This window comes from Anabas testudineus, chromosome 9 (assembly GCF_900324465.2).
Source record: "Anabas testudineus chromosome 9, fAnaTes1.2, whole genome shotgun sequence".
NCBI classification, from domain to species: domain Eukaryota; kingdom Metazoa; phylum Chordata; class Actinopteri; order Anabantiformes; family Anabantidae; genus Anabas; species Anabas testudineus.
In genome coordinates this window covers 18,382,181-18,395,415 of record NC_046618.1, presented here as the reverse complement: position 1 = coordinate 18,395,415, position 13,235 = coordinate 18,382,181, and positions in this window count along the sequence as shown.

The following is a 13,235-nucleotide window of genomic DNA, read 5'->3' as shown; positions in this document are numbered from 1 at the left end:
TTAACTCAATTCAATTCAATTCAATTCAATTCAATTCAATTCAATTCAATTCAATTCAATTCAATTCAATTCAATTCAATTCAAATCAATTCAACCAGGCTCATAGTGGGCAGCCATCTGCCTTGAACATTTGTGGTGAGTGGAAAGAGAAGAGAGAAAAGAACAGCAGGCAACAAAAACAACAACTAGGAGTAAGAACATTGGGCAGGTCAACTGGATTGTGGAGATAATAGCACCAGGCCGAGGATACCTGCAGAGAAGTACAATGAGAGGGAGACAGAGGGGAGGAAGCACAATTACAGGAGAAAGAAGACAAAAAGTTAATGATATGCAATGGTGGCAACTATATGACTAACCTATATGAGCATAACTCAGAGATGTTTCAGAGTCATCTGATCCAAGGGAGGGCGCCACTGGAAAATCCCTGTGATCCCCCAGTGTTAGTGTTAGTGTTTATTGTAACTGTGTGTGTTTGATGTGGATAACAACAGTAAACCAAAGATCCAGGACAATGTGACTATGTTTTTATCAGACCGCTCTAAATCTGCAGGGAAAGTTAGTGATGAATTAGACAGCACTGACACTGCTGGACGACTACTGTAAGAGACATGTGTTGTAGCAGGTTCATTATTTTGTGTCTGTGTTTGCTCCATGTTCTTGATGCATTACATACTATTTAATTGGGACTATTATTAACCACAGATTAACACACATTCAGCCCAGAGGTGGACAGTTGTTTCAGCAGGGTGGTGTTTGTGTGCAAACCACCCTTCATTATAATGAAACAACATATTAACTAGTAGCAGCATAATATTATATGGTCTAGTGTGTTTTGGTTATTCATACGTTGCACTGAGAACATTTTATAATGATTTAGACACAGTTTTCTCTAATTTCCCCAAAGGGACAAATAAAGTATGTCATTATCATTATTGACAATTACTGAAAAAAACACTCACTACTTCAAGGTCAAAAACATAATCTTCATAGTCTTCTGCATTATTTCCTGTGGCGCTGTGGAAAAGACTCATGCACAGAAAGTTTGTTTAACATTTAGTTTGTTTTTCAATTTTAAAGAACTTTTGTCAAAATCATCTGATGGTGTGGGGTGTGTTTTGGAGGACCTGCATTCATTGCTTATACGCTTTAAAGAATAAGTCAGAAGTTCCTGTTATCTGTTTGTCTTACCCTCACAGGCCCCCGGTGACTCCTTAGGTTGTCAGGCACAGAATAGCTCTGTATCAGTCTCTCTTTTGTCCCATGTCTTCTCTCTGGATTTGAGTCCCCAAACAGAACAACAGTCCATCTCCTCTCTGTGCTGCAGCAGAGACGACAGAACTCTCTGCATTGGAACGAAACAAGGGGAGATCCAGGTAAACGCCTTCAGCTTGATATAAAACTAGAGCACGTAGACTGTAGAAACTGAATCAAGCAAACTGTGGTAAGTGGGCATGTGTAAGAGGAAGTGGAACGCTTGGTGAATCAGCACCATGACAGTTTGTGGCGTCTTTGTCTCTTTGTGTCTTTAGTTGTGGGATGTTGAACAGAAGTGGAATATGAGGTGTCTGCTCTCACACCTGTCTGTGGTCAGAGCACTTTCCTGGAAACAGCTGTTACTGAGTGAAGTCAGTACACTACATGTATTATACACAAAAGGACTCATTGAAACAATATTAATTCTCATTTTGAGTGAAACTAACATTAAAAGCTGATACTTAATGAATGTGGAATGAGATAATAGGGGTGAGGGTTTTGGGGGTGTTCATTCATCTCAATTAATTCATTCATGTCATGTTTTTTTTTTTTTTTGGTGTTTTTTTCTAGATTTTGTGGCTAAAATTGTGATTAACATGGCAATAATTAGACTATTATAATTTAATTAAAATATTATAATTAGACTTATAAATATAACTCCTTGTGACTTTAAATGCAGATCTGTTCTCTAAGATGGGCTGAGAAGAAGAGATATTTGGTCACAGGTCACAGCCTTTATCATCACCAAGTCAGTATGTGGGAGTTTCCCTCCCTCAGGCCAGGTTATCAGCTCACAGGTTAGAGAAACTGAAATATGAATTATGATGTATTAATTTTTAACACACTACAACAGCATCATACGACTAGATGTAATGCATGATTATGCTTGCTGAGTAATATTAAAAGAGCAGTATCAGTGTGTCTGAGAAGCTGTCTGATCTGTCTGATCAGTGTGACAGAACCATTGCTGCAAATATTGTTCATCTGTCTCTATGACATTTTGAGCTGACTCATTCTGGGCTTTCACTGAAAATAAAACATTGAATTGAACACGTGAAATGTAGGTTAAATGTGTTAAGAACAACTTTATACAGTTGTCAGAAATAGTCTGGGGTGGAAAATGAAAATACAAATATGACAATAAATTGTGATCACTGTCAGTCCCTATCCCTCTTACAAAGGAAGGTTTAGTTGTACAGTTTGATTGTCACTGGAAAAAAGGATCTCCTGTGGTACTCTGTGAAGCTCTCCCTTGTGCTCCACAGACAGTTCAGAAGGGTTTTTTATTGCTTGATAATGTTAATAGTCACAATGAACACAGAAGCACTTAGGTTTTACTCAGGAAAATAATCTAAATGCAAATCCTTCAGTCATGTTATTATTATTTTTTTTTTGTCATTCTCATTGAGTTTTGCACGTGGCATTAAACCCTGAAAATACTCACATTTTCTCTGCTGGAGTAGACCAGCTCTTTGACATCTGGGACCATAAAACGTTAGCGTTAATCAACATGGACGGTGAATGTTGATGCCATCTGGTCAGAGCTGTGAAAAACTTCTGTCCACATACATGTTATCTTTCTTAGTAATGTCATTGTGTCAAGCTTGCACATTTCTTGTTTTCCGCTCTTTACTGGCCACACTGAAAAGTCAAACCAATAGTCACAGTAAGATGCGCCTCAAGGTTTTTTTCTGGATTATGTGGGTAAAATTAGAGAGTAATAACAGCAATAATGACTGTTACCTGTTGACATTCGCGCTATAGAACAACAGCATTAAATGACAGTTCCACAAGAGAACATAGGAAATCTATGCAGAAGTGATCATGAATCTTGGAAAACAATGTTAAGATTTTGTTTCATATATTTATTTCCTGCTTTTAAGCTCACCTCACCTATGATGCAATAAATATTTTTACATGTTGGTATGAAATACAGTGAGTGAAGTTTTACTGGCAGAGACCTCTATAATGAAATGTGTTTCCTTTGTAACTATGTGACTGGACTAGACTTGAAAGAACACTTTGTTCAAGCGCACCTGTGGTGAACACTTCTGGTAAACCCAAAAGAACAGTGTGTTTGTTATGATGTTTGTATTCTATAGTATGAGTAACACGTACACCAACATGAAGTGGAGACATGTTGAGGTTTGGTATTTGTCCCTTCAGACATCTATTTCTCAGACTTCATCACACCACAACACTTTTCATCAAGATGCAGATGATAAGCTAGAGAAGCTGGATGTGCAACTCCTCACGAATAAATCGTTAAGGTAGAAATCATAAAATAGAAACAATCATCCATTTATTTGGCAATTAGAATCATATTATATTTACAGCAGTATCCTTAAAGTGGTCTATAATATTCCACGCACCAAGCATTACCAATACATAAATATCACCATAGAAATAATGAAAATATACTAGAAATATAAATGAACATTTCTTTTTAATATGATTTTACATGTATTTATATATATACATAAATAATATAATATTATTTATTTTGATTGTTTTAATCCAAAATATCTGATGAGGTGGGAGCTGTGTTGAATGACCTTCATTTACTGCCTATAAGCTTCAAAGAATTAATCACTTTCCCGTATCTGTTTTCCATGACACTGTTGACTCACATACATGCTGAGTAATATTAAAGAATATTATTAAAGGAGCAGCCTCAGTGTGTCCGAGAAGCTTCCCCATGATCTGTCTGACAATTAAACCCTTGCTGCAAATATTGTTCACCTTTTTCTATGACATTTTGTGCTCATTCGGGGCTTTCAGTGAGCATAAAACTATAAATTAAACACATGAGAAATGTAGGTTAAATGTGTCAAGAACAACTTTATACAGTAGGTCAGTAATAGTCTAGGATGAATAAATAAATAAATATGACATTTACTGTCAGTCCCTTACAGAGGAGGGTTTAGTTGTACAGTTTGATGGCCACCACTGGATCTCCAGTGGTGCTCTGTAGAGCTCTCCTTTGTAGATACGACATACATGTGACACCAACCTCATCAAAGACACAAACACATTATGATCGAGGGTTATTTTTACTGCTTGATAATGTTAATAGTGTTGTGGAAATTTTTCATCTGCTGGTGAAGAATGAAATTTTCGACTTCTGCCGGCCGACAAGGTTTTATTCTTACGTACGTACGTACGTACGTACGTACGTAATCTAGCCATAGGGGTTGCAAGCCAGTGACTTCTGTGCCGGTCCCAAGCCCGGATAAATAGAGAGGGTTGCGTCAGGAAGGGCATCCGGCGTAAAAATTGCCAAAATAACCATGCGAATCATTCACAAGACTTTCATACCGGATCGGTCGAGGCCCGGGTTAACAACGACCGCCACCGATGCTGTTAACCTACAGGGTGCCGGTGGAAATTTGACTACTGTTGGTCGAAGAAAGAGAGGATGCAGAAGGGTTCGTGGTCAGAGAGAGAAGGGAAAAGGCAGGAGCATAGATTTGAGAATAGGGACTCTTAACGTTGGTACGATGACAGGGAAAGGCAGAGAGCTGGCAGACATGATGGAGAGAAGAAAGGTAGATGTTCTGTGTGTGCAGGAGACAAGGTGGAAGGGCAGCAAGGCACGTAGTATCGGAGGAGGATACAAACTGTTCTACCATGGTGTTGATAGGAAGAGAAACGGGGTAGGAGTGATCTTGAAGGGGGAGTTTGTGAACAATGTTCTAGAGGTGAAAAGAGTCTCAGACAGGGTGATGAGCATAAAGCTAGAAATTGAAGGGGTGATGATGAATGTAGTCAGTGGGTATGCGCCACAGGTTGGCTGTGAGTTAGAAGAGAAGGAGAGATTCTGGAGTGAGTTTGATGAGGTCATAGAGAGTATCCCCAGAGGAGAGAGAGTTGTTGTTGGAGCAGACTTCAATGGGCATGTTGGTGAGGGCAACAGAGGTGATGAGGAGGTGATGGGCAGGTTTGGTGTGAAGGAAAGGAATCTGGAAGGACAGATGGTGGTGGACTGGCTGTAGTCAACACTTACTTCCAGAAGCGAGAGGAACATAGAGTGACATACAGAAGTGGAGGTAGGAGTACGCAGGTGGACTACATCCTATGTAGACGAGGTCATTTGAGAGAGGTTAGTGACTGCAAAGTGGTGGTAGGAGAGAGTGTAGCCAGACAGCACCGCATGGTGGTGTGCAAGATGACTCTGGAGGTCAGGAAGAAGAAAAGAGGGAAGTCAGAGAAGAAGACCAAGTGGTGGAAGCTAAAGAATGAAGAAACTTGTGAGGAATTCAGGCAGAAGTTGAGACAGGTTCTGGGTGGTCAGGATGAGCTTCCAGATGACTGGGAAACTACAGCAGAGGTTATCAGGGAAACAGGTAGGAAGGTGCTAGGTGTGTCATCTGGAAAGAGGAAAGAAGGTAAAGACACTTGGTGGTGGAATGAGGAAGTATAGGAATGCGTACAGAGGAAGAGGTTAGCTAGAAGGAAGTGGGATGTAGAAAGGACTGAGGAAAGTAGACAGGAGTACAGGGAAGCGCAGCGTAGAGTGAAGAGGGAGGTGGCAAAGGCCAAACAGAAAGCTTACGATGAGCTGTATGACAGGTTAGACACAAAGGAAGGAGAGAAGGACTTGTACAGGCTAGCCAGACAGAGAGATAGAGATGGGAAGGATGTGCAACAGGTAAGGGTGATTAAGGACAGAGATGGAAAGGTGCTAACAACCCAGGAGAGTGTGCAGAAAAGATGGAAGGAGTATTTTTAGGATCTGATGAATGAGGAAAATGACAGGGAAAGAAGAGAGGAAGATGTTGATGTTGTGGAGCAGGAAATAGAAGAGATTGGAAAGGATGAGGTTAGGAAGGCTCTGAAAAGGATGAAGAGTGGAAAGGGTGTTGGTCCTGATGACATACCTGTGGAGGTGTGGAAGTGCTTAGGAGAGGCAGCAGTGGAGTTTCTAACCAGTTTGTTCAATAGGATTCTAGAGAGTGAGAAGATGCCTGAGGAATGGAGGAGAAGTGTTCTGGTTCCGATCTTTAAGAACAAGGGTGACACGCAGAACTGCAGCAACTATAGAGGAATAAAGTTGATGAGCCACACAATGAAGCTGTGGGAAAGAGTAGTGGAAGCCAGGCTTAGGAAGAAGGTGGAGATTTGTGAGCAGCAGTATCTTTTCATGCCCCGTAAGAGCACCACTGATGCCATTTTTGCTTTGAGAATGTTGATGGAAAAGTACAGAGATGGACAGAAGGAGCTGCATTGTGTCTTTGTAGATTTAGAGAAGGCGTATGACAGGGTGCCGAGGGAGGAGCTGTGGTACTGTATGAGGTCGTCGGGAGTGGCAGAGAAGTACGTCAGACTAGTTCAGGACATGTATGAGAGAAGTATGACGGTGGTGAGATGTGCTGTAGGTCAGACAGAGGAGTTCAAGGTGGAGGTGGGACTACACCAAGGATCAGCTTTGAGTCCCTTCTTGTTTGCTATGCTGATGGACAGGCTGACAGATGAGGTCAGACAGGAATCTCCCTGGACAATGATGTTTGCGGATGACATTGTGATTTGCAGTGAGAGTAGAGAGCAGGTAGAGGAACAGCTAGAGAGGTGGAGGTTTGCTCTGGAAAGAAGAGGCATGAAGGTCAGTCGTAGTAAGACAGAATACATGTGTCTGAACGAGAGGGATCAGGGTAGAAGCGTTAGGTTACAGGGGGCTGAGGTGAAGAAGGTACAGGAGTTTAAGTACTTAGGGTCAACAGTTCAGTGTGATGGAGAGTGTGGAAAAGAGGTGAAGAGGCGAGTGCAGGCAGGTTGGAGCGGGTGGAGGAAAGTGTCAGGAGTGTTGTGTGACAAAAGAGTGTCAGCAAGACTCAAAGGAAAGGTGTACAAGACAGTGGTGAGACCAGCTCTGCTCTATGGGTTAGAGACGGTAGCAGTGAGACAGAGACAAGAGGCTGAGATGGAGGTAGCAGAGATGAAGATGTTGAGGTTCTCCTTAGGAGTGACCAGGTTAGACAGAATAAGGAACGAGTACATCAGAGGGACGGCTCATGTTGCCTGTGTTAGCGACAAAGTCAGAAAGGCCAGACTGAGATGGTTTGGACATGTTCAGAGGAGGGATAGTGAGTATATTGGTAGAAGGATGTTGGAGATGGAGCTGCCAGGCAGGAGGACAAGAGGACGACCAAAGAGGAGATATATGGATGTCTTAACAGAGGACATGAGGTTGGCTAGTGTTAGGGTAGAAGATGCCCATGATAGAGTTAGGTGGAGAAGGATGATTCGCTGTGGCGACCCCTGATGGGAAAAGCCGAAAGAGAAGAAGAAGACGTACGTACGTACGTAAGGTCAATCAACACACGAGCGGTCAGAATGGAGAAAGACCCTGAACAAAGGGAAATCAGGGTTTTTATACCTGGGGAAACTCCCCTCAGGTTGGTGCCACCACCTTTTGTCTGCTGTAGGTGTCACTGATTTTCCTGGGATGTGGGTTTGCAGGAGTTTCCCGCAGGATTTCACACCCAGGTGAAAGTTCCTGAGAGGCTCAGACAGCATGAAAGCTACTGCCGAGGGCAAGGCAACACAGGAGCAAATGCCAAAACCAAAAAATACAAAGTAACAACACAAAATCACTGCAATCGCAGGCAAACAAAACTCACATGTGGGGTAACAGTCCAACAAACAAAAGAGGAACCTGACGGACGAACGAGAGTTGCTGACGACACTACACAGCATGACACAACACAACGCGACGAACCAGCAGAGAACAAAGGACTGAGGGAAGCTTATAAAACAAAAGGGGAACACAGGTGAAATTAATCAGTCAATTAAGAGTCCATGGGTTGAGTGGAGGTGGAGGTGCAGGAAGGGAGAAAACAAACAGAAGGGGGAGACAAAAACGTCCAAACAGGCAGGTATGAGGCCTGAATCCTGACAGGACCCCCCCGGCAAGGGGCGGATACCAGACGGCCACAAACAAACGAGGACGGGCGGGAGGAGGGAGGCCCGGAGGAGGGCCCGAAACACCAGACCGGGTGGGCGGAGGGAGGCCCGGTGGAGGGACCGGGAGCAGCAGACCAGCAGTGCCTCCGGCGGACGGCCAGGAGGCGGCGAACGGACCAGCAGTGCCTCCGGCGGACGGCCAGGAGGCGGCGAACGGACCAGCAGTGCCTCCGGCGGACGGCCAGGAGGCGGCGAACGGACCAGCAGTGCCTCCGGTGGACGGTCAGGAGGCGGCAAACGGACCAGCAGTGCCTCCGGCGGACGGCCAGGAGGCGGCAAACGGACCAGCAGTGCCTCCGGCGGACGGCCAGGAGGCGGCAAACGGACCAGCAGTGCCTCCGGCGGACGGCCAGGAGGCGGCAAACGGACCAGCAGTGCCTCCGGCGGGACTGGAGAGGCGACGAACCAGAAGGCGGAGCCTCGGGCGGACGGCCGGGAGGCGACGAACCAGAAGGCGGAGCCTCCGGCGGACGGCCAGGAGGCGGCAAACGGACCAGCAGTGCCTCTGGCGGACGGCCAGGAGGCGGCAAACGGACCAGCAGTGCCTCCGGCGGACGGCCAGGAGGCGGCGAACAGGACTGGAGAGACAACGAACCAGAAGGCGGAGCCTCGGGCGGACGGCCGGGAGGTGACGAACCAGAAGGCGGAGCCTCGGGCGGACGGCCGGGAGGCGACGAACCAGAAGGCGGAGCCTCGGGCGGACGGCCGGGAGGCGACGAACCAGAAGGCGGAGCCTCGGGCGGACGGCCGGGAGGCGACGAACCAGAAGGCGGAGCCTCGGGCGGACGGCCGGGAGGCGACGAACCAGAAGGCGGAGCCTCGGGCGGACGGCCGGGAGGCGACGAACCAGAAGGCGGAGCCTCCGGCGGACGGCCAGGAGGCGGCAAACGGACCAGCAGTGCCTCTGGCGGACGGCCAGGAGGCGGCAAACGGACCAGCAGTGCCTCCGGCGGACGGCCAGGAGGCGGCGAACAGGACTGGAGAGACAACGAACCAGAAGGCGGAGCCTCGGGCGGACGGCCGGGAGGTGACGAACCAGAAGGCGGAGCCTCGGGCGGACGGCCGGGAGGCGACGAACCAGAAGGCGGAGCCTCGGGCGGACGGCCGGGAGGCGACGAACCAGAAGGCGGAGCCTCGGGCGGACGGCCGGGAGGCGACGAACCAGAAGGCGGAGCCTCGGGCGGACGGCCGGGAGGCGACGAACCAGAAGGCGGAGCCTCGGGCGGACGGCCGGGAGGCGACGAACCAGAAGGCGGAGCCTCGGGCGGACGGCCGGGAGGCGACGAACCAGAAGGGGGAGCCTCGGGCGGACGGCCGGGAGGCGACGAACCAGAAGGCGGAGACGACAAACCAGAAGACAGAGCCTCGGGCGGACGGCCGGGAGGCGGCAGGAGAGCCGCAGACCGAAGAACCTCGGGACTGCGAAGCGGAAGCCGGCTGCGGAGCTGAGGCCTGGAGAGCCGGCTGCCTGGAGCGGAGGCCTGGAGAGCCGGCTGAGGAGCGCCGGGCGGATGCTCCGGCGTCTGGAGTGCCGGCTGAGGAGCGCCGGGCGGATGCTCCGGCGTCTGGAGTGCCGGCTGGAGCTGAGGGGCCAGAACAGGACCACAGTTCTCAGGGGCCCCCCAAGAAGACAGGAGCAGGGTGGTGGTGTCCTCATTGTCATCCCACCACATCTCCTGGGGTGACAAACAAAGTTCAAAGTTGAGAGACGGCGGCGACGGCCTCTGCGTCGACCCGTCCGAAGACTGAAGAGACGACGACGGCGGCGACGGCCTCTGCGTCGACCCGTCCGAAGACTGAAGAGACGGCGACGGCGGCGACGGCCTCTGCGTCGACCCGTCCGAAGACTGAAGAGACGGCGGGGGCGACGGCCTCTGCGTCGACCCGCCTGGGAACCGGACTGGAGCAGTGGCGGCTGCAGGGACCAGATCAGCAGCTGACACCAGAGCAGCGGTGACTGCAGCAATCAAGGTGGCTGCAACTGCAGCGGCTGATGAGGGACCAGGAACTGCAGCGGCTGATGAGGGACCAGGAACTGCAGCGGCTGATGAGGGACCAGGAACTGCAGCGGCTGATGAGGGACCAGGAACTGCAGCGGCTGATGAGGGACCAGGAACTGCAGCGGCTGATGAGGGACCAGGAACTGCAGCGGCTGATGAGGGACCAGGAACTGCAGCGGCTGATGAGGGACCAGGAACTGAAGAGGCTGATGAGGCGACAGGAACTGAAGAGGCTGATGAGGCGACAGGAACTGAAGAGGCTGATGAGGCGACAGGAACTGAAGAGGCTGATGAGGCGACAGGAACTGAAGAGGCTGATGAGGCGACAGGAACTGAAGAGGCTGATGAGGCGACAGGAACTGAAGAGGCTGATGAGGCGACAGGAACTGAAGAGGCTGATGAGGCGACAGGAACTGAAGAGGCTGAAGCGGCAGCAACGGCTGCGACGAGGGCCGCCGCGGGGCAAACAAAAGCCGCAGCGGCTGCACAACAAACGCTAGCAGCATGGGCTGCGGGGCCACCACCAGCAGCATGGGCTGCATGAGCAGGACAAACAAGAGCCGCAGCATCGGCTGCACGAGCAGGACAAACAAGAGCCGCAGCATCGGCTGAACGGCCAGGACAAACAAGAGCCGCAGCATCGGCTGCACGGCCAGAACAAACTAGAGCAGCATCGGCTGCAGAACCAGGACGAACAAAAGCAGCATCGGCTGCAGGACCAACTGAAGCAGCATCGGCTGCAGGACCAAGACAAACAAAAACCGCAGCATCGGCTGCAGGACCTCTAACTGAGGCAGCATCAGCTGTACCACCAACTGAAACAGCACTGGCTGCACCCCTAGCTAGAACTGGCGCACAAACCTGGACTGAACCCCGGGCTGCTGTGGCAACTGCACCCGGAGCCACATGCACTGCCGACACAGGGGCCTGGGAGGCCCTCCGTCGCTGACGGGGACGTCTGCGCTTGCTGTGCACGGTAGTCTCTGGGGTTTCCACCCGCAGAGCAAGACGAGAACCCCAGTAAGGGGAAAGGTGAGGTTCACAGGGGGTGGGTGACTGGCTCACTAACACACCACACCGGAGATCTAGCTCTGGAGCCGACTGAGCCTTCAGCTCTGCATATACTGAGCGAGCTTCTTCAGGGCTCAGAGCAACAGGGGTTAGTGGGTCAGGAGAGGTGACTGGCGGAACCGGTGACGTACTGGGTGAGTGACTGGCAATGGAGGACTGAATGGGTGGGGGAGCCGACAAAAACCGTTCCCTGGCCGAAATCAGACATGCCATCATGGCGTCTTCCAAGTGTTGAAACTCGACATATTTTAGCAGGTACTCCTTATCCTTGAAAGCCCTGATTGATGCCCTACACATGGCCTCCACACACGCCAACGTGTCAGCCATGTCCACACACCGTAGTACATACGCTGAGCTGCTATGGAGGTCTAAATATTCATCCCTCAGGATGTCTTCATAAACACCGTAGTGCATGAAAGACGGACAGGGAGGGAGGACGGTGCGACCAGTGGTGGAATTGCGTGATTCCATGGTCGCTTTTGGCTGGTTCGTTCTGTGAGGGACTGGACTGACGGGGACCAAACGGGTACAAACAAAAGTATATTTATTTACAAACAAAGGAAGGGACACGGGGAAACCAAACAAACACTAACAAAGTATCAACACAAAAAGACCCAAAACCACGGTGGATAAGAGCTAACAAAAAACCAGGAACAGACAGACCAAGTAGCAACCTAAAACAATGCGGGAATGCAGGTAAGATATAAAATAACTAAACACACAACTAACTAACTTAACACAGGACTACACAAAACAAAACCGACAGACTGAAAAATACAAAGTAACAACAGAAAGCTACTGCCGAGGGCAAGGCAACACAGGAGCAAATGCCAAAACCAAAAAATACAAAGTAACAACACAAAATCACTGCAATCGCAGGCAAACAAAACTCACATGTGGGGTAACAGTCCAACAAACAAAAGAGGAACCTGACGGACGAACGAGAGTTGCTGACGACACTACACAGCATGACACAACACAACGTGACGAACCAGCAGAGAACAAAGGACTGAGGGAAGCTTATAAAACAAAAGGGGAACACAGGTGAAATTAATCAGTCAATTAAGAGTCCATGGGTTGAGTGGAGGTGGAGGTGCAGGAATGGAGAAAACAAACAGAAGGGGGAGACAAAAACGTCCAAACAGGCAGGTATGAGGCCTGAATCCTGACAAATCTTCAGCATTAAACAACATGGACGGGGAATGTTGATGCTATCTGTTCAGAACTGTGAAAAACTTCTGTCCAAATACATGTTATCTTTCTTAGTAATGTCATTGTGTCAAGCTTGCACATTTCCCGTTCACCGCTCTTAACTAACCACACTGCAAAACCGTCTTTCCACCAAGTCACAATTGTGACTTCTCGCCAGTTGTCACAGTGAGATGCACTTCAAGGTTTCTTTTCTGAATTTTTGGCAAAACATTAGAGGGTAATAATAAGAATAATGACTTTTACTTGTTGACATTAATGCTATAGAACAACAGCATTAAATGACAGTTCCACAAGAGAACTGCGTAGGAAATCTATGCCAAGGTGAGCATGATTCTTGTAAAACAATGTTAATGTTTTGTTTACAGTGTGACAGTTCTTACATTAAAGTTGATATAAAATACAGATTAAAGTTTTCCTAGCAAAGACCTCTATAATAAAATGTTTCCCTTGGAAGTATGTGACCAGACTAGCCTTGAAAGAACACTTTGTGCAAGCATGTCTGTGGTAAGTACTTATGGTAAACCCAAAAGAAGACTGTATTTGTTATGAGGTTTGTAATCTATAGTATGAGTAACATGTACACCCACATGAAGTGGGGACACATTGTTTAAGGTTTGGTATTTGTCCCCTCAGACATCTATTTCTCAGACTTCACCACACCACAACACTTTACATCAAGGTACAGATGATTATCTAGAGTAGCTGGAAGTGAAACTTCTCACGAAGAAATCATTA